The 26,483-nt window shown below is 56.8% G+C and overlaps 1 protein-coding gene across 1 annotated transcript in view; it reads right to left on the bottom strand.

The window, feature by feature from the left end:
* ogfod3 (2-oxoglutarate and iron dependent oxygenase domain containing 3) overlaps positions 1-26,483 on the bottom strand; it is a 168,368-nt gene that overhangs the window by 128,172 nt on the left and 13,713 nt on the right. The gene's annotated exons all lie outside the window — the stretch shown is intronic.

Here is a 26,483-nt window from a genome sequence, read left to right as displayed (position 1 = left end):
TGAGCAGGGAAGAGAAGAGACAATCGCAGGAGACAGCGGGGAAGAGAAGTTACGATCGCAGGAGTGAGTGGGGAAGAGAAGTTACATTCGTGAGCGTGAGTGGGGAAGAGAAGAGATGATCACAGGAGTGAGCGGGGAAGAGAAGCGACGATCGCGGGAGTAAGCGGGGAAGAGAAGAGACGATCACGGGAGTGAGGGGGGAAGAGAAGCGACGATCACAGGAGTGAGCGGGGAAGAGAAGTTACGATCGCGGGAGTGAGTGGGGAAGAGAAGTTACGTTCGTGAGAGTGAGCGGGGAAGAGAAGAGACGATCACGGGAGTGAGGGGGGAAGAGAAGCGACGATCACGGGAGCGAGCGGGGTTGAGAAGCGACGATCGCAGGAGTGAGCGGGAAAGAGAGGTTACGATCGCGGGAGTAAGTGGGGAAGAGAAGTTACGTTTATGAGAGTGAGCGGGGAAGAGAAGAGATGATCGCAGGAGTGAGCGGGGAAGAGAAGTTACGATCGCGAGAGTGAGCGGGGAAGAGAAGCGACGATCGCAGGAGTGAGCGGGGAAGAGAAGCGATGATCGCAGGAGTGAGCGGGGAAGAGAGGGTACGATCACGGGAGTGAGCGGGGAAGAGAAGAGACGATCACGGGAGTGAGCGGGGAAGAGAAGTGACAATCGCAGGAGACAGCGGGGAAGAGAAGTTACGATCGCAGGAGTGAGTGGGGAAGAGAAGTTACATTCGTGAGCGTGAGCGGGGAAGAGAAGAGATGATCACGGGAGTGAACGGGGAAGAGAAGCGACGATCGCGGGAGTAAGCGGGGAAGAGAAGAGACGATCACGGGAGTGAGGGGGGAAGAGAAGCGACGATCACAGGAGTGAGCGGGGAAGAGAAGTTACGATCGCGGGAGTGAGTGGGGAAGAGAAGTTACGTTCGTGAGAGTGAGCGGGGAAGAGAAGAGACGATCACGGGAGTGAGGGGGGAAGAGAAGCGACGATCGCAGGAGTGAGCGGGAAAGAGAGGTTACGATCGCGGGAGTAAGTGGGGAAGAGAAGTTACGTTCATGAGAGTGAGCGGGGAAGAGAAGAGATGATCACAGGAGTGTGCGGGGAAGAGAAGCGACGATCGCGGGGAAGAGAAGCAACAATCGCGGGCGTGAGCGGGGAAGAGAAGAGACGATCACGGGAGTGAGCGATGAAGAGAAGAGACGATCACGGGAGTGAGAGGGGAAGAGAAGCGACGATCGCGGGAGTGAGCGGGGAAGAGAAGAGACGATCACGGGAGTGAACGGGGAAGAGAAGTTACGATCGCGAGAGTGAACAGGGAAGAGAAGTTACGTTCGTGAGAGTGAGCGGGGAAGAGAAGCGCGATCGTGGGAGTGAGCGGGGAAGAGAGGCGACGATTGCAAGAGTGAGCGGGGAAGAGAAGAGACGATAGCGAGTGTGAGCGGGGTTGAGAAGGAGAAGCGACGATCACAGGAGTGAGGGGGGAAGAGAAGAGACGATCACGGGAGTGAGCGGGGAAGAGAAGAGACGATCACGGGAGTGAGCGGGGAAGAGAAGAGACGATCACGGGAGTGAGCGGGGAAGAGAAGTGACAATCGCAGGAGACAGCGGGGAAGAGAAGTTACGATCGCGAGAGTGAGTGGGGAAGAGAAGTTACATTCGTGAGCGTGAGCGGGGAAGAGAAGAGATGATCACGGGAGTGAGGGGGGAAGAGAAGCGACGATCACGGGAGCGAGCGGGGTTGAGAAGCGACGATCGCAGGAGTGAGCGGGGAAGAGAGGTTACGATCGCGGGAGTAAGTGGGGAAGAGAAGTTACGTTCATGAGAGTGAGCGGGGAAGGGAAGAGATGATCACGGGAGTGAGCAGGGAAGAGAAGAGACGATCACGGGAGTGAGCGGGGAAGAGAAGCGACAATCGCGGGAGACAGCGGGGAAGAGAAGAGACGATCACGGGAGTGAACGGGGAAGAGAAGTTACGTTCATGAGAGTGAGCCGGGAAGAGAAGCGCGACCGTGGGAGTGAGCGGGGAAGAGAAGCGATGATAGCAGGAGTGAGGGGGGGGATGGGAAGCGACAATCACAGGAGTGAGCGGGGAAGAGAAGAGACGATCACGGGAGTGAGGGGGGAAGAGAAGCGACGATCACGGGAGCGAGCGGGATTGAGAAGTTACGATCGCAGGAGTGAGCGGGGAAGAGAATTTACAATCGTGGGAGTGAGTGGGGAAGAGAAGTTACGTTCGTGAGAGTGAGCGGGGAAGAGAAGAGTTGATCACGGGAGTGAGCAGGGAAGAGAAGAGACGATCACGGGAGTGAGCGGGGAAGAGAAGAGACGATCACGGGAGTGAGCGGGGAAGAGAAGAGACGACCACGGGAATGAACGGGGAAGAGAAGTTACGTTCATGAGAGTGAGCCGGGAAGAGAAGCAACGATCGCAGGAGTGAGAGGGGAAGAGAAGAGACAATCACAGGAGTGAGGGGGGAAGAGAAGCGACGACCATGGGAGCGAGCGGGGAAGAGAAGTTACATTCGTGAGAGTGAGCGGGGAAGAGAAGAGACAATTGCGGGAGTGAGCGGGGAAGAGAAGAGACGATCATGGGAGTGAGTGGGGAAGACAAGTTACGTTCGTGAGAGTGAGCGGGGAAGAGAAGAGATGATCACAGGAGAGAGCGGGGAAGAGAAGAGACGATCACGGGAGTGAGCGGGGAAGAGAAGCGACAATCGCGGGAGTGAGCAGGGAAGAGAGGCGACAATCGCGGGAGTCAGCGGGGAAGAGAAGAGACGATCACGGAAGTGAGCGGGGAAGAGAAGCGACAATCGCGGGAGTCAGCGGGGAAGAGAAGAGACGATCACGGGAGTGAGGGGGGAAGAGAAGCGACGATCACGGGTGCGAGCGGGGTTGAGAAGCGACGATCGCAGGAGTGAGCGGGGAAGAGAAGTTACGATCGCAGGAGTGAGTGGGGAAGAGAAGTTACGTTCGTGAGAGTGAGCGGGGAAGAGAAGAGATGATCACGGGAGTGAGCGGGGAAGAGAAGAGACGATCACGGGAGTGAGCGGGGAAGAGAAGAGACGATCACGGGAGTGAGCGGGGAAGAGAAGAGCGATCACGGGAGTGAGCGGCGAAAAGAAGCGACAATCGCGGGTGACAGCGGGGAAGAGAAGAGACGATCACGAGAGTGAACGGGGATGAGAAGTTACGTTCATGAGAGTGAGCGGGGAAGAGATGTTACGATCACGAGAGTGAGCGGGAAAGAGAAGCGATGATCGCAGGAGTGAGAGGGGAAGAGAGGTTACGGTCACGAGAGTGAGCGGGAAAGAGAAGCGATGATCGCAGGAGTGAGCGGGGAAGAGATGTTACGATCACGAGAATGAGCGGGGAAGAGAAGCGATGATCGCGGGAGTGAGCGGGGAAGAGAAGTTACGATCGCGAGAGTGAGCGGGGAAGAGAAGCGACGATCGCAGGAGTGAGCGGGGAAGAGAAGCGATGATCGCAGGAGTGAGCGGGGAAGAGAGGTTACGATCACGAGAGTGAGCGGGAAAGAGAAGCGATGATCGCAGGAGTGAGAGGGGAAGAGAGGTTACGATCGCGAAAGTGAGCGGGGAAGAGAAGCGACGATCGCAGGAGTGAGCGGGGAAGAGAAGAGACGATCACGGGAGTGAGCGGGTAAGAGAAGCGACAATCGCAGGAGTGAGCGGGGAGGAGAAGTTACGATCGCGGGAGTGAGTGGGGAAGAGAAGTTATGTTCGTGAGAGTGAGCAGGGAAGAGAAGAGACAATTGCGGGAGTGAGCGGGGAAGAGAAGAGACAATTGCGGGAGTGAGCAGGGAAGTGAAGCGCCGATCACGGGAGTGAGCGGGGAACAGAAGTTACGTTCGTGAGAGTGAGCGGGGAAGAGAAGAGACAATTGCGGAGTGAGCGGGGAAGAGAAGGGACGATCACGGGAGTGAGTGGGTAAGAGAAGCGATGATCACGGGAGTGAGCGGGGAAGAGAAGAGACGAACACGGGAGCGAGCGGGGAAGAGAAGCGATGATCGCAGGAGTGAGAGGGGAAGAGACGAGACGATCATGGGAGTGAGGGGGGAAAAGAAGCGACGATCACGGGAGTGAGCAGGGCTGAGAAGCGACGATCACAGGAGAGAGCGGGGAAGAGAAGAGACAATTGCGGAGTGAGCAGGGAAGAGAAGATACGATCACGGGAGTGAGCGGGTAAGAGAAGCGACGAACACGGGTGTAAGCGGGGAAGACAGGTTACGATCGTGGGAGTGAGTGGGGAAGAGAAGTTACGTTCGTGAGAGTGAGCGGGGAAGAGAAGAGACGATCACGGGAGTGAGCGGGGAAGAGAGGTTACGATTTCGGGTGTAAGTGGGGAAGAGAAGTTACGTTCATGAGAGTGAGCGGGGAAGAGAAGTGACAATCGCAGGAGACAGCGGGGAAGAGAAGAGACGATCACGGGAGTGAACAGGGAAGAGAAGTTACATTCGTGAGCGTGAGCGGGGAAGAGAAGAGATGATCACGGGAGTGAGCGGGGAAGAGAAGCGACGATCGCGGGAGTAAGTGGGGAAGAGAAGAGACGATCACGGGAGTGAGCGGGGAAGAGAAGCGACGATCACAGGAGTGAGCGGGGAAGAGAAGTTACGTTCGTGAGAGTGAGCGGGGAAGAGAAGAGACGATCACGGGAGTGAGGGGGGAAGAGAAGCGCCGATCACGGGAGCGAGCGGGGTTGAGAAGCGACGATCGCAGGAGTGAGCGGGGAAGAGAGGTTACGATCGCGGGAGTAAGTGGGGAAGAGAAGTTACGTTCATGAGAGTGAGCGGGGAAGAGAAGAGATGATCACGGGAGTGAGCAGGGAAGAGAAGAGACGATCACGGGAGTGAGCGGGGAAGAGAAGAGACGATCACGGGAGTGAGCGGGGAAGAGAAGAGACGATCACGGGAGTGAGCGGGGAAGAGAAGAGACGATCACAGGAGTGAACGGGGAAGAGAAGCGACAATCGCGGGAGTCAGCGGGGAAGAGAAGAGACGATCACGGGAGTGAGCGGGGAAGAGAAGAGACGATCACGGGAGTGAGCGGGGAAGAGAAGAGACGATCACGGGAGTGAGCGGGGAAGAGAAGAGACGATCACGGGAGTGAGCGGGGAAGAGAAGAGACGATCACGGGAGTGAGCGGGGAAGAGAAGAGACGATCACGGGAGTGAGGGGGGAAGAGAAGCGACGATCACGGGTGCGAGCGGGGAAGAGAAGAGACGATCACGGGAGTGAGCGGGGAAGAGAAGAGACGATCACGGGAGTGAGCGGGGAAGAGAAGAGACGATCACAGGAGTGAACGGGGAAGAGAAGTTACGATCGCGAGAGTGAGCGGGGAAGAGAAGCGACGATCACGGGAGCGAGCGGGGTTGAGAAGCGACGATCACAGGAGTGAGCGGGGAAGAGAAGTTACGATCGCGGGAGTGAGTGGGGAAGAGAAGTTACGTTCGTGAGCGTGAGCGGGGAAGAGAAGAGATGATCACGGGAGTGTGCGGGGAAGAGAAGCGACGATCGCGGGGAAGAGAAGCAACAATCGCGGGCGTGAGCGGGGAAGAGAAGAGACGATCACGGGAGTGAGCGGGGAAGAGAAGAGACGATCACGGGAGTGAGAGGGGAAGAGAAGCGACGATCGCGGGAGTGAGCGGGGAAGAGAAGAGACGATCACGGGAGTGAACGGGGAAGAGAAGTTACGATCGCGAGAGTGAACAGGGAAGAGAAGTTAGGTTCGTGTGAGTGAGCGGGGAAGAGAAGCGCGATCGTGGGAGTGAGCGGGGAAGAGAGGCGACGATTGCAAGAGTGAGCGGGGAAGAGAAGAGACGATAGCGAGTGTGAGCGGGGTTGAGAAGGAGAAGCGACGATCACAGGAGTGAGGGGGGAAGAGAAGAGACGATCACGGGAGTGAGCGGGGAAGAGAAGAGACGATCACGGGAGTGAGCGGGGAAGAGAAGAGACGATCACGGGAGTGAGCGGGGAAGAGAAGTGACAATCGCAGGAGACAGCGGGGAAGAGAAGTTACGATCGCGAGAGTGAGTGGGGAAGAGAAGTTACATTCGTGAGCGTGAGCGGGGAAGAGAAGAGATGATCACGGGAGTGAGGGGGGAAGAGAAGCGACGATCACGGGAGCGAGCGGGGTTGAGAAGCGACGATCGCAGGAGTGAGCGGGGAAGAGAGGTTACGATCGCGGGAGTAAGTGGGGAAGAGAAGTTACGTTCATGAGAGTGAGCGGGGAAGGGAAGAGATGATCACGGGAGTGAGCAGGGAAGAGAAGAGACGATCACGGGAGTGAGCGGGGAAGAGAAGAGACGATCACGGGAGTGAGCGGGGAAGAGAAGAGACGATCACGGGAGTGAGCGGGGAAGAGAAGAGACGATCACGGGAGTGAACGGGGAAGAGAAGTTACGTTCATGAGAGTGAGCCGGGAAGAGAAGCGCGAACGTGGGAGTGAGCGGGGAAGAGAAGCGATGATCGCAGGAGTGAGAGGGGAAGAGAAGAGACAATCACAGGAGTGAGGGGTGAAGAGAAGCGACGACCATGGGAGCGAGCGGGGTTGCGAAGCGACGATCGCAGGAGTGAGCGGGGAAGAGAAGTTACATTCGTGAGAGTGAGCGGGGAAGAGAAGAGACAATTGCGGGAGTGAGCGGGGAAGAGAAGAGACGATCACGGGAGTGAGTGGGGAAGAGAAGTTACGTTCGTGAGAGTGAGCGGGGAAGAGAAGAGATGATCACAGGAGTGAGCGGGGAAGAGAAGAGACGATCACAGGAGTGAGCGGGGAAGAGAAGCGACAATCGCGGGAGTGAGCGGGGAAGAGAAGCGACAATCGCGGGAGTCAGCGGGGAAGAGAAGAGACGATCATGGGAGTGAGCGGGGAAGAGAAGCGACAATCGCGGGAGTGAGCGGGGAAGAGAAGCGACAATCGTGGGAGTGAGCGGGGAAGAGAAGAGACGATCACGGGAGTGAGCGGGGAAGAGAAGCGACAATCGCGGGAGTGAGCGGGGAAGAGAAGTTACATTCGTGAGCGTGAGCGGGGAAGAGAAGAGATGATCACGGGAGTGAGCGGGGAAGAGAAGCGACGATCGCGGGAGTAAGCGGGGAAGAGAAGAGACGATCACGGGAGTGAGCGGGGAAGAGAAGCGACGATCACAGGAGTGAGGGGGGAAGAGAAGAGACGATCACGGGAGTGAACGGGGAAGAGAAGTTACGATCGCGAGAGTGAACGGGGAAGAGAAGTTACGTTCGTGAGAGTGAGCGGGGAAGAGAAGCGACGATTGCAAGAGTGAGCGGGGAGAGAGACGATAGCGAGAGTGAGCGGGGTGGAGAAGGAGAAGCGACGATCACAGGAGTGAGGGGGGGATGGAACGCGACGATCACAGGAGTGAGCAGGGAAGAGAAGAGACGATCACGGGAGTGAGGGGGGAAGAGAAGTTACGTTCGTGAGAGTGAGCGGGGAAGAGAAGAGACGATCACGGGAGTGAGGGGGGAAGAGAAGAGACGATCACGGGAGTGAACGGGGAAGAGAAGTTACGATCGCGAGAGTGAACGGGGAAGAGAAGTTACGTTCGTGAGAGTGAGCGGGGAAGAGAAGCGACGATTGCAAGAGTGAGCGGGGAAGAGACGATAGCGAGAGTGAGCGGGGTGGAGAAGGAGAAGCGACGATCACAGGAGTGAGGGGGGGAGAGAAGAGACGATCACGGGAGTGAGGGGGGAAGAGAAGCGACGATCACGGGAGCGAGCGGGGTTGAGAAGCGACGATCGCAGGAGTGAGCGGGGAAGAGAAGTTACGATCGCAGGAGTGAGTGGGGAAGAGAAGTTACGTTCGTGAGAGTGAGCGGGGAAGAGAAGAGACAATTGCGGGAGTGAGCGGGGAAGAGAAGAGACGATCACGGGAGTGAGTGGGGAAGAGAAGTTACGTTCGTGAGAGTGAGCGGGGAAGAGAAGAGATGATCACAGGAGTGAGCGGGGAAGAGAAGAGACCATCACAGGAGTGAGCGGGGAAGAGAAGCGACAATCGCGGGAGTGAGCGGGGAAGAGAAGCGACAATCGCGGGAGTCAGCGGGGAAGAGAAGAGACGATCATGGGAGTGAGCGGGGAAGAGAAGCGACAATCGCGGGAGTGAGCGGGGAAGAGAAGCGACAATCGCAGGAGTGAGCGGGGAAGAGAAGAGACGATCACGGGAGTGAGCGGGGAAGAGAAGCGACAATCGCGGGAGTGAGCGGGGAAGAGAAGTTACATTCGTGAGCGTGAGCGGGGAAGAGAAGAGACGATCACGGGAGTGAGCGGGGAAGAGAAGCGACGATCGCGGGAGTAAGCGGGGAAGAGAAGAGACGATCACGGGAGTGAGCGGGGAAGAGAAGCGACGATCACAGGAGTGAGCGGGGAAGAGAAGTTACGATCGCGGGAGTGAGTGGGGAAGAGAAGTTACGTTCGTGAGAGTGAGCGGGGAAGAGAAGAGACGATCACGGGAGTGAGGGGGGAAGAGAAGAGACGATCACGGGAGTGAACGGGGAAGAGAAGTTACGATCGCGAGAGTGAACGGGGAAGAGAAGTTACGTTCGTGAGAGTGAGCGGGGAAGAGATGCGCGATTGTGGGAGTGAGCGGGGAAGAGAAGCGACGATTGCAAGAGTGAGCGGGGAAGAGACGATAGCGAGAGTGAGCGGGGTGGAGAAGGAGAAGCGACGATCACAGGAGTGAGGGGGGGATGGAAAGCGACGATCACAGGAGTGAGCAGGGAAGAGAAGAGACGATCACGGGAGTGAGGGGGGAAGAGAAGCGACGATCACGGGAGCGAGCGGGGTTGAGAAGCGACGATCGCAGGAGTGAGCGGGGAAGAGAAGTTACGATCGCAGGAGTGAGTGGGGAAGAGAAGTTACGTTCGTGAGAGTGAGCGGGGAAGAGAAGAGATGATCACCGGAGTGAGCGGGGAAGAGAAGAGACGATCACGGGAGTGAGCGGGGAAAAGAAGCGACAATCGCGGGTGACAGCGGGGAAGAGAAGAGACGATCACGAGAGTGAACGGGGAAGAGAAGTTACAATCGCGAGAGTGAACGGGGAAGAGAAGTTACGTTCATGAGAGTGAGCGGGGAAGAGATGTTACGATCACGAGAGTGAGCGGGGAAGAGAAGCGATGATCGCAGGAGTGAGAGGGGAAGAGAAGATACAATCACGAGAGTGAGCGGGGAAGAGAAACGACGATCGCAGGAGTGAGACGGGAAGAGAAGAGACGATCACAGGAGTAAGCAGGGAAGAGAAGTTACGATCGTGGGAGTGAGTGGGGAAGGGAAGAGAAGAGACGATCGCGGGAGTGAGCAGGGAAGAGAAGTTACGTTCGTGAGGGTGAGCGGGGAAGAGAAGAGACAATTGCGGGAGGGAGCGGGGATGAGAAGCGCCGATTACGGGAGTGAGCGGGGAAGAGAAGTTGCGTTCGTGAGAGTGAGCGGGGAAGAGAAGAGACAATTGCGGGAGTCAGCGGGGAAGAGAAGAGACGATCACGGGAGTGAGGGGGGGAAGAGAAGCGACGATCACGGGAGCGAGTGGCGCTGAGAAGCGACGATCGCAGGAGTGAGCGGAGAAGAGAAGTTACGATCAAGGGTGTGAGTGGGGAATTGAAGTTACATTCGTGAGTGTGAGCGGGGAAGAGAAGAGACGATCACGGGAGTGAGCGGGGAAGAGAAGCGATGATCACGGGAGTGAGCGGGGAAGAAAATGACGATCGCGGAAGTGTGCGGGGAAGAGAAGAGACGATCATGGGAGTGAACGGGGAAGGGAAGTTACGTTCGTGAGAGTGAGCGGGGAAGATAAGTTACGATCGCAAGAGCGAGCACAAAACAGAAGAGACGATAGCGAGAGTGAGCGGGGAAGAATAGCAACGATCGCAGGAGTGAGCGGGGAAGTGAAGCGACGATCGAGGGAGTGAGAGGGGAAGAGAATTTATGTTCACGGGAGTGAGCGGGGAAGAGATGTTACGTTCGCAGGAGTGAGCGGGGATGAGAAGCGACGATCGCAGGTGTGAGCGGGGAAGAGAAGACACGATCGTGGGAGTGAGTGGTGATGAGAAGAGACGATCGCAGGAGTGAGTGGGGATGAGAAGAGACGATCGCAGGAGTGAGCGGGGATGAGAAGCAATGATCGTGGGAGTGAGCGGGGATGAGAAGAGACGATCGCGGGAGTGAGCGGGGATGAGAAGAGACGATCGTGGGAATGAGTGGGGATGAGAAGCGACGATCGTGGGAGTGAGCGGGGATGAGAAGAGACGATCGTGGGAGTGAGTGGGGATGAGAAGAGATGATCGCAGGTGTGAGCGGAGATGAGAAGAGAAGATCACGTGAGTGAGTGGGGATGAGAAGAGACGATCACGTGAGTGAGCGGGAATGAGAAGAGACGATCGCAGCAGTGAGTGGGGATGAGAAGAGACGATCGCGGGAGTGAGCGGGGATGAGAAGAGACGATCGCGGGAGTGAGCGGGGATGAGAAGAGACGATCGCGGGAGTGAGTGGGGATGAGAAGAGACGATCGCGGGAGTGAGTGGGGATGAGAAGAGACGATCGCGGGAGTGAGTGGGGATGAGAAGAGACGATCGCGGGAGTGAGTGGGGATGAGAAGAGACGATCGTAGGAGTGAGAGGGGATGAGAAGAGACGATCGCGGGAGTGAGTGGGGATGAGAAGAGACGATCGCGGGAGTGAGTGGGGATGAGAAGAGACGATCGCGGGAGTGAGTGGGGATGAGAAGAGACGATCGCGGGAGTGAGTGGGGATGAGAAGAGACGATCGCGGGAGTGAGTGGGGATGAGAAGAGACGATCGCGGGAGTGAGTGGGGATGAGAAGAGACGATCGCGGGAGTGAGTGGGGATGAGAAGAGACGATCGCGGGAGTGAGTGGGGATGAGAAGAGACGATCGCGGGAGTGAGTGGGGATGAGAAGAGACGATCGCGGGAGTGAGTGGGGATGAGAAGAGACGATCGTAGGAGTGAGAGGGGATGAGAAGAGACGATCGTGGGAGTGAGTGGGGATGAGAAGAGACGATCGCGCGGGTGAGCAGGGATGAGAAGAGAAGATCACGTGAGTGAGTGGGGATGAGAAGAGACGATGGCGGGAGTGAGCAGGGATGAGAAGAGACGATCGCGGGAGTGAGTGGGGATGAGAAGAGACGATCGCGGGAGTGAGTGGGGATGAGAAGAGACGATCGTAGGAGTGAGAGGGGATGAGAAGAGACGATCGTGGGAGTGAGTGGGGATGAGAAGAGACGATCGCGCGAGTGAGCAGGGATGAGAAGAGAAGATCACGTGAGTGAGCGGGGATGAGAAGGGACGATCGTGGGAGTGAGCAGGGATGAGAAGAGACGATCGCGGGAGTGAGCGGGGATGAGAAGAGACGATCGCGCCAGTGAGCAGGGATGGGAAGAGAAGATCACGTGAGTGAGTGGGGATGAGAAGAGACGATGGCGGGAGTGAGCAGGGATGAGAAGAGACGATCGCGGGAGTGAGTGGGGATGAGAAGAGACGATCGTGGGAGTGAGTGGGGATGAGAAGAGACGATCGCGGGAGTGAGTGGGGATGAGAAGAGACGATGGCGGGAGTGAGCAGGGAAGAGAAGAGACGATCGTGGGAGTGAGTGGGGATGAGAAGAGATGATCGTGGGAGTGAGTGGGGATGAGAAGAGATGATGGCGGGAGTGAGCGGGGATGAGAAGCGACGATCGTGGGAGTGAGTGGGGATGAGAAGAGACGATCGTGGGAGTGAGCGGGGATGAGAAGCGACGATCGTGGGAGTGAGTGGGGATGAGAAGAGACGATCGTGGGAGTGAGCGGGGATGAGAAGCGACGATCGTGGGAGTGAGTGGGGGTGAGAAGAGACGATCGTGGGAGTGAGTGGGGATGAGAAGAGACGATCGTGGGAGTGAGTGGGGATGAGAAGAGATGATGGCGGGAGTGAGCGGGGATGAGAAGCGACGATCGTGTGAGTGAGTGGGGATGAGAAGCGACGCTCGCGGGTGTGAGTGGGGATGAGAAGAGACGATCGCGGGAGTGAGTGGGGATGAGAAGAGACGATCGCAGGTGTGAGCAGGGATGAGAAGCGACGCTCGCGGGAGTGAGCGGGGATGAGAAGCGACGCTCGCGGGAGTGAGCGGGGATGAGAAGAGACGATCGTGGGAGTGAGCAGGGATGAGAAGAGACGATCGTGGGAGTGAGTGGGGATGAGAAGAGACGATCGTGGGAGTGAACAGGGATGAGAAGAGACGATCGCAGGTGTGAGCGGGGATGAGAAGAGACGATCGTGGGAGTGAACAGGGATGAGAAGAGACGATCGCAGGTGTGAGCGGGGATGAGAAGAGACGATCGGGGGGGTGAACAGGGATGAGAAGAGATGATCGTGGGAGTGAACAGGGATGAGAAGAGACGATCGCAGGTGTGAGTGGGGATGAGAACAGACGATCACAGGTGTGAGCGGGGATGAGAAGCGACGATCGGGGGATGAACAGGGATGAGAAGAGACGATCGTGGGAGTGAACAGGGATGAGAAGAGACGATCGCAGGTGTGAGTGGGGATGAGAAGAGACGATCACAGGTGTGAGCGGGGATGAGAAGCGACGATCGTGGGAGTGAACAGGGATGAGAAGAGACGATCGCAGGTGTGAGCGGGGATGAGAAGAGACGATCGTGGGAGTGAGCAGGGATGAGAAGAGACGATCGTGGGAGTGAGTGGGGATGAGAAGTGACGATCGCAGGAGTGAGTGGGGATGAGAAGCGACGATGGCGGGAGTGAGCGGGGATGAGAAGAGACGATCGTGGGAGTGAGTGGGGATGAGAAGCGACGATCGTGAGAGTGAGTGGGGATGAGAAGAGATGATGGCGGGAGTGAGCGGGGATGAGAAGCAACGATCGTGGGAGTGAGCGGGGATGAGAAGCGACGATCGTGGGAGTGACCTGGGATGAGAAGAGACGATCGTGGGAGTGAGTGGGGATGAGAAGAGACGATCGTGGGAGTGAGTGGGGATGAGAAGAGATGATGGCGGGAGTGAACGGGGATGAGAAGAGACGATCGGGGGAGTGAGCGGGGATGAGAAGCGACGATCGTGGGAGTGAGCTGGGATGAGAAGAGATGATGGCGGGAGTGAGCGGGGATGAGAAGCGACGATCGTGGGAGTGAGCGGGGATGAGAAGAGACGATCGTGGGAGTGAGCGGGGATGAGAAGAGACGATCGTGGGAGTGAGCGGGGATGAGAAGAGACGATCGCGGGAGTGAGCGGGGATGAGATGCGACGATCGTGGGAGTGAGCGGGGATGAGAAGAGACGATCGTGGGAGTGAGCGGGGATGAGAAGAGACGATCACGGGAGTGAGGGGGGGAAGAGAAGCGACGATCACGGGAGCGAGTGGCGCTGAGAAGCGACGATCGCAGGAGTGAGCGGAGAAGAGAAGTTACGATCAAGGGTGTGAGTGGGGAATTGAAGTTACATTCGTGAGTGTGAGCGGGGAAGAGAAGAGACGATCACGGGAGTGAGCGGGGAAGAGAAGCGATGATCACGGGAGTGAGCGGGGAAGAAAATGACGATCGCAGAAGTGTGCGGGGAAGAGAAGAGACGATCATGGGAGTGAACGGGGAAGGGAAGTTACGTTCGTGAGAGTGAGCGGGGAAGATAAGTTACGATCGCAAGAGCGAGCACAAAACAGAAGAGACGATAGCGAGAGTGAGCGGGGAAGAATAGCAACGATCGCAGGAGTGAGCGGGGAAGTGAAGCGACGATCGAGGGAGTGAGAGGGGAAGAGAAGTTATGTTCACGGGAGTGAGCGGGGAAGAGATGTTACGTTCGCAGGAGTGAGCGGGGATGAGAAGCGACGATCGCAGGTGTGAGCGGGGAAGAGAAGACACGATCACGTGAGAGAGCGGGAATGAGAAGAGACGATCGCAGGAGTGAGCGGGGAAGAGAAGACACGATCGTGGGAGTGAGTGGTGATGAGAAGAGACGATCGCAGGAGTGAGTGGGGATGAGAAGAGACGATCACGTGAGAGAGCGGGGATGAGAAGAGACGATCGCGGGAGTGAGCGGGGATGAGAAGAGACGATCGTGGGAATGAGTGGGGATGAGAAGCGACGATCGTGGGAGTGAGCGGGGATGAGAAGATACGATCGTGGGAGTGAGTGGGGATGAGAAGAGATGATCGCAGGTGTGAGCGGAGATGAGAAGAGAAGATCACGTGAGTGAGTGGGGATGAGAAGAGACGATCACGTGAGTGAGCGGGAATGAGAAGAGACGATCGCAGGAGTGAGTGGGGATGAGAAGAGACGATCGCGGGAGTGAGCGGGGATGAGAAGAGACGATCGCGGGAGTGAGCGGGGATGAGAAGAGACGATCGCGGGAGTGAGTGGGGATGAGAAGAGACGATCGCGGGAGTGAGTGGGGATGAGAAGAGACGATCGCGGGAGTGAGTGGGGATGAGAAGAGACGATCGCGGGAGTGAGCGGGGATGAGAAGAGACGATCACGTGAGTGAGCGGGAATGAGAAGAGACGATCGCGGGAGTGAGTGGGGATGAGAAGAGACGATCGCGGGAGTGAGCGGGGATGAGAAGAGACGATCGCGGGAGTGAGCGGGGATGAGAAGAGACGATCGCGGGAGTGAGCGGGGATGAGAAGAGACGATCGCGGGAGTGAGTGGGGATGAGAAGAGACGATCGCGGGAGTGAGTGGGGATGAGAAGAGACGATCGCGGGAGTGAGTGGGGATGAGAAGAGACGATCGTAGGAGTGAGGGGGATGAGAAGAGACGATCGTGGGAGTGAGTGGGGATGAGAAGAGACGATCGCGCGAGTGAGCAGGGATGAGAAGAGAAGATCACGTGAGTGAGTGGGGATGAGAAGAGACGATGGCGGGAGTGAGCAGGGATGAGAAGAGAAGATCACGTGAGTGAGCGGGGATGAGAAGGGACGATCGTGGGAGTGAGCAGGGATGAGAAGAGACGATCGCGGGAGTGAGTGGGGATGAGAAGAGACGATCGCGCGAGTGAGCAGGGATGGGAAGAGAAGATCACGTGAGTGAGTGGGGATGAGAAGAGACGATGGCGGGAGTGAGCAGGGATGAGAAGAGACGATCGCGGGAGTGAGTGGGGATGAGAAGAGACGATCGTGGGAGTGAGCGGGGATGAGAAGAGACGATCGCGGGAGTGAGTGGGGATGAGAAGAGACGATGGCGGGAGTGAGCAGGGATGAGAAGAGACGATCGTGGGAGTGAGTGGGGATGAGAAGAGACGATCGTGGGAGTGAGTGGGGATGAGAAGAGATGATGGCGGGAGTGAGCGGGGATGAGAAGCGACGATCGTGGGAGTGAGTGGGGATGAGAAGAGACGATCGTGGGAGTGAGTGGGGATGAGAAGAGACGATCGTGGGAGTGAGTGGGGATGAGAAGAGATGATGGCGGGAGTGAGCGGGGATGAGAAGCGACGATCGTGGGAGTGAGTAGGGATGAGAAGAGACGATCGTGGGAGTGAGCGGGGATGAGAAGCGACGATCGTGGGAGTGAGTGGGGGTGAGAAGAGACGATCGTGGGAGTGAGTGGGGATGAGAAGAGACGATCGTGGGAGTGAGTGGGGATGAGAAGAGATGATGGCGGGAGTGAGCGGGGATGAGAAGCGACGATCGTGGGAGTGAGTGGGGATGAGAAGCGACGCTCGCGGGAGTGAGCGGGGATGAGAAGAGACGATCGCAGGTGTGAGCAGGGATGAGAAGCGACGCTCGCGGGAGTGAGCGGGGATGAGAAGCGACGCTCGCAGGAGTGAGCGGGGATGAGAAGAGACGATCGTGGGAGTGAGCAGGGATGAGAAGAGACGATCGTGGGAGTGAGTGGGGATGAGAAGAGACGATCGCAGGTGTGAGCGGGGATGAGAAGAGACGATCGTGGGAGTGAACAGGGATGAGAAGAGACGATCGCAGGTGTGAGCGGGGATGAGAAGAGACGATCGGGGGGGTGAACAGGGATGAGAAGAGACGATCGTGGGAGTGAACAGGGATGAGAAGAGACGATCGCAGGTGTGAGTGGGGATGAGAACAGACGATCACAGGTGTGAGCGGGGATGAGAAGCGACGATCACAGGTGTGAGCGGGGATGAGAAGCGACGATCGGGGGGTGAACAGGGATGAGAAGAGACGATCGTGGGAGTGAACAGGGATGAGAAGAGACGATCGCAGGTGTGAGCGGGGATGAGAAGCGACGATCGTGGGAGTGAACAGGGATGAGAAGAGACGATCGCAGGTGTGAGCGGGGATGAGAAGAGACGATCGTGGGAGTGAGCAGGGATGAGAAGAGACGATCGTGGGAGTGAGTGGGGATGAGAAGTGACGATCGCAGGAGTGAGTGGGGATGAGAAGCGACGATGGCGGGAGTGAGCGGGGATGAGAAGAGACGATCGTGGGAGTGAGTGGGGATGAGAAGCGACGATCGTGAGAGTGAGTGGGGATGAGAAGAGATGATGGCGGGAGTGAGCGGGGATGAGAAGCAACGATCGTGGGAGTGAGCGGGGATGAGAAGCGACGATCGTGGGAGTGACCTGGGATGAGAAGAGACGATCGTGGGAGTGAGTGGGGATGAGAAGAGACGATCGTGGGAGTGAGTGGGGATGAGAAGAGATGATGGCGGGAGTGAACGGGGATGAGAAGAGACGATCGGGGGAGTGAGCGGGGATGAGAAGCGACGATCGTGGGAGTGACCTGGGATGAGAATAGACGATCGTGGGAGTGAGTGGGGATGAGAAGAGACGATCGTGGGAGTGAGTGGGGATGAGAAGAGATGATGGCGGGAGTGAGTGGGGATGAGAAGAGATGATGGCGGGAGTGAGCGGGGATGAGAAGCGACGATCGTGGGAGTGAGCGGGGATGAGAAGAGACGATCGTGGGAGTGAGCGGGGATGAGAAGAGACGATCGTGGGAGTGAGCGGGGATGAGAAGAGACGATCGCGGGAGTGAGCGGGGATGAGATGCGACGATCGTGGGAGTGAGCGGGGATGAGAAGAGACAATCGTGGGAGTGAGCGGGGATGAGAAGAGACGATCGGGGGAGTGAGCGGGGATGAGAAGCGACGATCGTGGGAGTGAGCGGGGATGAGAAGAGACGATCGGGGGAGTGAGCGGGGATGAGAAGCGACGATCGTGGGAGTGAGCTGGGATGAGAAGAGACGATCGTGGGAGTGAGTGGGGATGAGAAGAGACGATCGTGGGAGTGAGTGGGGATGAGAAGAGATGATGGCGGGAGTGAGTGGGGATGAGAAGAGACAATCGTGGGAGTGAGCGGGGATGAGAAGCGACGATCGTGGGAGTGAGTGGGGGTGAGAAGAGACGATCGTGGGAGTGAGTGGGGATGAGAAGAGACGATCGTGGGAGTGAGTGGGGATGAGAAGAGATGATGGCGGGAGTGAGCGGGGATGAGAAGCGACGATCGTGGGAGTGAGTGGGGATGAGAAGAGAAGATCACGTGAGTGAGCGGGGATGAGAAGAGACGATCGCGGGAGTGAGTGGGGATGAGAAGAGACGATCGTGGGAGTGAGCGGGGATGAGAAGAGACGATCGTGGGAGTGAGTGGGGATGAGAAGAGACGATCACGGGAGTGAGTGGGGATGAGAAGAGACGATCGTGGGAGTGAGCGGGGATGAGAAGCGACGCTCGCGGGAGTGAGTGGGGATTAGAAGAGACGATCGCGGGAGTGAGTGGGGATGAGAAGAGACGATCGCAGGTGTGAGCAGGGATGAGAAGCGACGCTCGCGGGAGAGTGGGGATGAGAAGCGACGCTCGCGGGAGTGAGTGGGGATGAGAAGCGACGCTCGTGGGAGTGAGCAGGGATGAGAAGAGACGATCGGGGGGGTGAACAGGGATGAGAAGAGACGATCACAGGTGTGAGCGGGGATGAGAAGCGACGATCGTGACAGTGAGTTGGGATGAGAAGCGACGATCGTGAGAGTGAGTGGGGATGAGAAGAGATGATGGCGGGAGTGAGCGGGGATGAGAAGCAACGATCGTGGGAGTGAGCGGGGATGAGAAGCGACGATCGTGGGAGTGACCTGGGATGAGAAGAGACGATCGTGGGAGTGAGTGGGGATGAGAAGAGACGATCGTGGGAGTGAGTGGGGATGAGAAGAGATGATGGCGGGAGTGAACGGGGATGAGAAGAGACGATCGGGGGAGTGAGCGGGGATGAGAAGCGACGATCGTGGGAGTGACCTGGGATGAGAATAGACGATCGTGGGAGTGAGTGGGGATGAGAAGAGACGATCGTGGGAGTGAGTGGGGATGAGAAGAGATGATGGCGGGAGTGAGTGGGGATGAGAAGAGATGATGGCGGGAGTGAGCGGGGATGAGAAGCGACGATCGTGGGAGTGAGCGGGGATGAGAAGAGACGATCGTGGGAGTGAGCGGGGATGAGAAGAGACGATCGTGGGAGTGAGCGGGGATGAGAAGAGACGATCGCGGGAGTGAGCGGGGATGAGATGCGACGATCGTGGGAGTGAGCGGGGATGAGAAGAGACAATCGTGGGAGTGAGCGGGGATGAGAAGAGACGATCGGGGGAGTGAGCGGGGATGAGAAGCGACGATCGTGGGAGTGAGCGGGGATGAGAAGAGACGATCGGGGGAGTGAGCGGGGATGAGAAGCGACGATCGTGGGAGTGAGCTGGGATGAGAAGAGACGATCGTGGGAGTGAGTGGGGATGAGAAGAGACGATCGTGGGAGTGAGTGGGGATGAGAAGAGATGATGGCGGGAGTGAGCGGGGATGAGAAGAGACAATCGTGGGAGTGAGCGGGGATGAGAAGCGACGATCGTGGGAGTGAGTGGGGGTGAGAAGAGACGATCGTGGGAGTGAGTGGGGATGAGAAGAGACGATCGTGGGAGTGAGTGGGGATGAGAAGAGATGATGGCGGGAGTGAGCGGGGATGAGAAGCGACGATCGTGGGAGTGAGTGGGGATGAGAAGAGAAGATCACGTGAGTGAGCGGGGATGAGAAGAGACGATCGCGGGAGTGAGTGGGGATGAGAAGAGACGATCGTGGGAGTGAGCGGGGATGAGAAGAGACGATCGTGGGAGTGAGTGGGGATGAGAAGAGACGATCACGGGAGTGAGTGGGGATGAGAAGAGACGATCGTGGGAGTGAGCGGGGATGAGAAGCGACGCTCGCGGGAGTGAGTGGGGATTAGAAGAGACGATCGCGGGAGTGAGTGGGGATGAGAAGAGACGATCGCAGGTGTGAGCAGGGATGAGAAGCGACGCTCGCGGGAGAGTGGGGATGAGAAGCGACGCTCGCGGGAGTGAGTGGGGATGAGAAGCGACGCTCGTGGGAGTGAGCAGGGATGAGAAGAGACGATCGGGGGGGTGAACAGGGATGAGAAGAGACGATCACAGGTGTGAGCGGGGATGAGAAGCGACGATCGTGACAGTGAGTTGGGATGAGAAGCGACGATCGTGAGAGTGAGTGGGGATGAGAAGAGATGATGGCGGGAGTGAGCGGGGATGAGAAGCAACGATCGTGGGAGTGAGCGGGGATGAGAAGCGACGATCGTGGGAGTGACCTGGGATGAGAAGAGACGATCGTGGGAGTGAGTGGGGATGAGAAGAGATGATGGCGGGAGTGAGCGGGGATGAGAAGCAACGATCGTGGGAGTGAGCGGGGATGAGAAGCGACGATCGTGGGAGTGACCTGGGATGAGAAGAGACGATCGTGGGAGTGAGTGGGGATGAGAAGAGACGATCGTGGGAGTGAGTGGGGATGAGAAGAGATGATGGCGGGAGTGAACGGGGATGAGAAGAGACGATCGGGGGAGTGAGCGGGGATGAGAAGCGACGATCGTGGGAGTGAGCGGGGATGAGAAGAGACGATCGGGGGAGTGAGCGGGGATGAGAAGCGACGATCGTGGGAGTGAGCTGGGATGAGAAGAGACGATCGTGGGAGTGAGTGGGGATGAGAAGAGACGATCGTGGGAGTGAGTGGGGATGAGAAGAGACGATCGTGGGAGTGAGTGGGGATGAGAAGCGACAATCGTGGGAGTGAGCGGGGATGAGAAGAGACAATCGTGGGAGTGAGCGGGGATGAGAAGCGACGATCGTGGGAGTGAGTGGGGGTGAGAAGAGACGATCGTGGGAGTGAGTGGGGATGAGAAGCGACGCTCGTGGGAGTGAGCAGGGATGAGAAGAGACGATCGGGGGGGTGAACAGGGATGAGAAGAGACGATCACAGGTGTGAGCGGGGATGAGAAGCGACGATCGTGGGAGTGAGTGGGGATGAGAAGAGATGATGGCGGGAGTGAGCGGGGATGAGAAGCAACGATCGTGGGAGTGAGTGGGGGTGAGAAGAGACGATCGTGGGAGTGAGTGGGGATGAGAAGCGACGCTCGTGGGAGTGAGCAGGGATGAGAAGAGACGATCGGGGGGGTGAACAGGGATGAGAAGAGACGATCACAGGTGTGAGCGGGGATGAGAAGCGACGATCGTGGGAGTGAGTGGGGATGAGAAGAGATGATGGCGGGAGTGAGCGGGGATGAGAAGCAACGATCGTGGGAGTGAGCGGGGATGAGAAGCGACGATCGTGGGAGTGACCTGGGATGAGAAGAGACGATCGTGGGAGTGAGTGGGGATGAGAAGAGACGATCGTGGGAGTGAGTGGGGATGAGAAGAGATGATGGCGGGAGTGAACGGGGATGAGAAGAGACGATCGGGGGAGTGAGCGGGGATGAGAAGCGACGATCATGGGAGTGAGCTGGGATGAGAAGAGACGATCGTGGGAGTGAGTGGGGATGAGAAGAGACGATCGTGGGAGTGAGTGGGGATGAGAAGAGATGATGGCGGGAGTGAGCGGGGATGAGAAGCGACGATCGTGGGAGTGAGCGGGGATGAGAAGAGACGATCGTGGGAGTGAGCGGGGATGAGAAGAGACGATCGTGGGAGTGAGCGGGGATGAGAAGAGACGATCGCGGGAGTGAGCGGGGATGAGATGCGACGATCGTGGGAGTGAGCGGGGATGAGAAGAGACGATCGTGGGAGTGAGCGGGGATGAGAAGAGACGATCGGGGGAGTGAGCGGGGATGAGAAGCGACGATCGTGGGAGTGAGCGGGGATGAGAAGAGACGATCGGGGGAGTGAGCGGGGATGAGAAGCGACGATCGTGGGAGTGAGCTGGGATGAGAAGAGACGATCGTGGGAGTGAGTGGGGATGAGAAGAGACGATCATGGGAGTGAGTGGGGATGAGAAGAGATGATGGCGGGAGTGAGCGGGGATGAGAAGCGACGATCGTGGGAGTGAGTGGGGATGAGAAGAGACGATCGTGGGAGTGAGTGGGGATGAGAAGCGACAATCGTGGGAGTGAGCGGGGATGAGAAGAGACAATCGTGGGAGTGAGCGGGGATGAGAAGCGACGATCGTGGGAGTGAGTGGGGGTGAGAAGAGACGATCGTGGGAGTGAGTGGGGATGAGAAGAGACGATCGTGGGAGTGAGTGGGGATGAGAAGAGATGATGGCGGGAGTGAGCGGGGATGAGAAGCGACGATCGTGGGAGTGAGTGGGGATGAGAAGAGAAGATCCCGTGAGTGAGCGGGGATGAGAAGAGACGATCGCGGGAGTGAGTGGGGATGAGAAGAGACGATCATGGGAGTGAGCGGGTATGAGAAGAGACGATCGTGGGAGTGAGTGGGGATGAGAAGAGACGATCACGGGAGTGAGTGGGGATGAGAAGAGACGATCGTGGGAGTGAGCGGGGATGAGAAGCGACGCTCGCGGGAGTGAGTGGGGATGAGAAGAGACGATCGCGGGAGTGAGTGGGGATAAGAGACGATCGCAGGTGTGAGCAGGGATGAGAAGCGACGCTCGCGGGAGAGTGGGGATGAGAAGCGACGCTCGCGGGAGTGAGTGGGGATGAGAAGCGACGCTCGCGGGAGTGAGCGGGGATGAGAAGAGACGATCGTGGGAGTGAGCAGGGATGAGAAAAGACGATCGGGGGGGTGAACAGGGATGAGAAGAGACGATCACAGGTGTGAGCGGGGATGAGAAGCGACGATCGGGGGGTGAACAGGGATGAGAAGAGACGATCGTGGGAGTGAACAGGGATGAGAAGAGACGATCGCAGGTGTGAGCGGGGATGAGAAGAGACGATCGTGGGAGTGAGCAGGGATGAGAAGCGATGATCGTGGGAGTGAGCGGGGATGAGAAGAGACGATCGGGGGGGTGAGCAGGGATGAGAAGAGACGATCGTGGGAGTGAGTGGGGATGAGAAGTGACGATCGCGGGAGTGAGTGGGGATGAGAGACGACGATGGCGGGAGTGAGTGGGGATGAGAAGAGACGATCGTGGGAGTGAGCGGGGATGAGAAGAGACGATCGTGGGAGTGAGCGGGGATGAGAAGAGACGATCGTGGGAGTGAGCGGGGATGAGAAGAGACGATCGTGGGAGTGAGCGGGGATGAGAAGAGATGATCGTGGGAGTGAGTGGGGATGAGAAGAGATGATCGTGGGAGTGAGTGGGGATGAGAAGAGATGATGGCGGGAGTGAGCGGGGATGAGAAGCGACGATCGTGGGAGTGTGTGGGGATGAGAAGAGACGATCGTGGGAGTGAGTGGGGATGAGAAGAGACGATCGTGGGAGTGAGTGGGGATGAGAAGAGATGATGGCGGGAGTGAGCGGGGATGAGAAGCGACGATCGTGGGAGTGAGTGGGGATGAGAAGAGAAGATCACGTGAGTGAGCGGGGATAAGAAGAGACGATCGCGGGAGTGAGTGGGGATGAGAAGAGACGATCGTGGGAGTGAGCGGGGATGAGAAGAGACGATCGTGGGAGTGAGTGGGGATGAGAAGAGACGATCACGGGAGTGAGTGGGGATGAGAAGAGACGATCGTGGGAGTGAGCGGGGATGAGAAGCGACGCTCGCGGGAGTGAGTGGGGATGAGAAGAGACGATCGCGGGAGTGAGTGGGGATGAGAAGAGACGATCGCAGGTGTGAGCAGGGATGAGAAGCGACGCTCGCGGGAGAGTGGGGATGAGAAGCGACACTCGCGGGAGTGAGTGGGGATGAGAAGCGACGCTCGCGGGAGTGAGCGGGGATGAGAAGAGACGATCGTGGGAGTGAGCAGGGATGAGAAAAGACGATCGGGGGGGTGAACAGGGATGAGAAGAGACGATCACAGGTGTGAGCGGGGATGAGAAGCGACGATCGGGGGGTGAACAGGGATGAGAAGAGACGATCGTGGGAGTGAACAGGGATGAGAAGAGACGATCGCAGGTGTGAGCGGGGATGAGAAGAGACGATCGTGGGAGTGAGCAGGGATGAGAAGCGATGATCGTGGGAGTGAGCGGGGATGAGAAGAGACGATCGGGGGGGTGAGCAGGGATGAGAAGAGACGATCGTGGGAGTGAGTGGGGATGAGAAGTGACGATCGCGGGAGTGAGTGGGGATGAGAGACGACGATGGCGGGAGTGAGTGGGGATGAGAAGAGACGATCGTGGGAGTGAGCGGGGATGAGAAGAGACGATCGTGGGAGTGAGCGGGGATGAGAAGAGACGATCGTGGGAGTGAGCGGGGATGAGAAGAGACGATCGTGGGAGTGAGCGGGGATGAGAAGAGATGATCGTGGGAGTGAGTGGGGATGAGAAGAGATGATCGTGGGAGTGAGTGGGGATGAGAAGAGATGATGGCGGGAGTGAGTAGGGGATGAGAAGCGACGATCGTGGGAGTGTGTGGGGATGAGAAGAGACGATCGTGGGAGTGAGTGGGGATGAGAAGAGATGATCGTGGGAGTGAGTGGGGATGAGAAGAGATGATGGCGGGAGTGAGCGGGGATGAGAAGCGACGATCGTGGGAGTGCGTGGGGATGAGAAGAGACGATCGTGGGAGTGAGCGGGGATGAGAAGAGACGATCGTGGCAGTGAGTGGGGGTGAGAAGAGACGATTGTGGGAGTGAGTGGGGATGAGAAGAGATGATCGTGGGAGTGAGTGGGGGTGAGAAGAGACGATCGTGGGAGTGAGTGGGGATGAGAAGAGACGATCGCAGGTGTGAGCGGGGATGAGAAGCGACAATCATGGGAGTGAGCAGGGATGAGAAGCGACGATCGTGGGAGTGAGCGGGGATGAGAAGAGACGATCGGGGGGTGAGCAGGGATGAGAAGAGACGATCGTGGGAGTGAGTGGGGATGAGAAGTGACGATCGCGGGAGTGAGTGGGGATGAGAAGCGACGATGGCGGGAGTGAGTGGGGATGAGAAGCGACGATCGTGGGAGTGAGCGGGGATGAGAAGAGACGATCGCGGGTGTGAGCGGGGATGAGAAGCGACGATCGTGGGAGTGAGCGGGGATGAGAAGCGACGATTGTGGGAGTGGGCGGGGATGAGAAGTGACGATCGTGGGAGTGAGCGGGGATGAGAAGAGACGATCGCGGGAGTGAGCGGGGATGAGATGCGACGATCGTGGGAGTGAGCGGGGATGAGAAGAGACGATCGTGGGAGTGAGCGGGGATGAGAAGAGACGATCGGGGGAGTGAGCGGGGATGAGAAGCGACGATCGTGGGAGTGAGCTGGGATGAGAAGAGACGATCGCGGGAGTGAGCGGGGATGAGATGCGACAACTGAGGCGGCGATCGAGGGAGGGCACGGGGTACTGTTGGGGGGTTTGAGACAGCGATCATGGCCATTGAGGGGTGAGGGTTTTTTCCTGTCCAATTGAGCAGTGCGATCTCTATTACTGGCAGCTGCTGGAGAGGTGACAGTCAGTGATGTTTCAGTCGATGATGTTGCATTTGCACAGATGCCAAACTGCGCCACCTAGTGGTTGCATTTACAGCAAATGCACCCTTTAGAAAATAATAATGCAATCAGGCAGAGTCAACATGGTTTTGTCAAAGGGGAATCATATTGACAAATTTATTAATGTTGTTTGAGGATGTAACAAGCAGGATGGATAAAGGGGAACCAGTAGATGTAGTGTATTTGGATTTCCAGAAGGCATTTGATAAGGCGCCACATAACAGGTTTCTACACGAAATAGGAGCTCATGGTGTTGGCGGTAATATTTTAGCGTGAATAGAGGATTGGCTAATTAACAGAAAAGAGAGTCGGGATGAACGGGTCTTTTTAGGGTTGGCAAAGTGTAACTTGTGGAGTGCCACAGGGATCAGTGCTGGGGCCTCAACTAGTTACATCTATATTGATAACTTGGATGAAGAGAACAAGTGTATTGTAGCCAAATTTGCGGATGATATAAAGATAGGTAGGAAAGCAGGTTATGAGGAGGACACCAAGTGTCTCCAAAGAGATACAGGTAGCTTAAGTGAGTGGGCAAAAATTCAGCAGATGGAATATAACTTGGGAAAATGTGAGGTTGTCCACTTTGGGGGTGGGCGGTGGAAGAATAAAAAAGTATACCATTATTTAAATGGAGAGAGACTGCAGAATCCTGCAGTACAGAGGGATCTGGGTGATCTTGTAAATGAATCACAAAAAGTATTCAGGTACAGCAAGTAATTAGGAAGGCAAATGGAATTTTGGCCTTTATTGCAGGGGAATGGAGTATAAAAGTAGGGAAGTCTTGCTACAACTGTACAGGGCATTGGTGAGTCAGCACCTAGGGTACTGCGTACAGTTTTGGTCTCCTTACTTAAGGAACAATATACTTGCAGTTCAGAGGAGGTTCACTAAACTGATTCCTGGGTTGAAAGGGGTGTCTTATGAGGAAAGGTTGAGCAGATCGGGCATATCCTCACTGGAATTTAGAAGAATGAGAGATGATCTTATTGAAACATTTCAGGTCCAGGGCAGCTTGATAGGGTAGATGCTGACAGGATGTTTCCCTCGTAGGGGAATCTAGATCTAGGGGGCACATTTTCAATAGAAGGGTTTTCCCATTTAAAATGGAGAAGAGGAGGTATTTCTTCTCTCAGAAGGTCATTAATCTTTGGAATTCTCTTCCCTCGAGAGCAGTGGAAGCTGGGTCATTGAATCTATTCAAGGCTGAGTAAACAGGTTTTTGATCTACAAAGGAATCAAGCGCTATCGGCAGCAGGCAGGAAAGTGGGGCGAAGGCCACAATCAAATCAGCCATGATCTTATTGAATGGCGGAGCAGGCTCGAGGGGCTGAATAGCCTATTCCTGCCCTTTTTTTTATGATCTTATCATCTGTGAGCATCTCCATAGGGGATCTGCTGGTAAATGAAATCAATATTGGAAGGAGCAATGAATTCAAATTCGGAATTGCATGAACTATGACTTTGAGCATCCGATGCCATCGAGATAGAAGTAAACTCTCAAGCAACTACTTTTAACTTGAATAAATTAAGGCATGCTTTATAGATGTAGTTTTTAACCACAACATAGTCAAATCTCAACCTTTCAAATTACGTCTTCTTCAAGCATTATAATATGTTAAATCTGCAGACACACTATTTGAGTTGATAGTAAATGAGATTCTGATTATACTCCAACACATTACACGGTTAGCGCGCAAGTACCTTATTATAGCTAAGGCCAACTTT

This window comes from Heterodontus francisci, chromosome 26 (genome assembly GCF_036365525.1).
Source record: "Heterodontus francisci isolate sHetFra1 chromosome 26, sHetFra1.hap1, whole genome shotgun sequence".
NCBI lineage: Eukaryota > Metazoa > Chordata > Chondrichthyes > Heterodontiformes > Heterodontidae > Heterodontus > Heterodontus francisci.
This window is presented reverse-complemented; position numbering and strand designations above follow the sequence as displayed.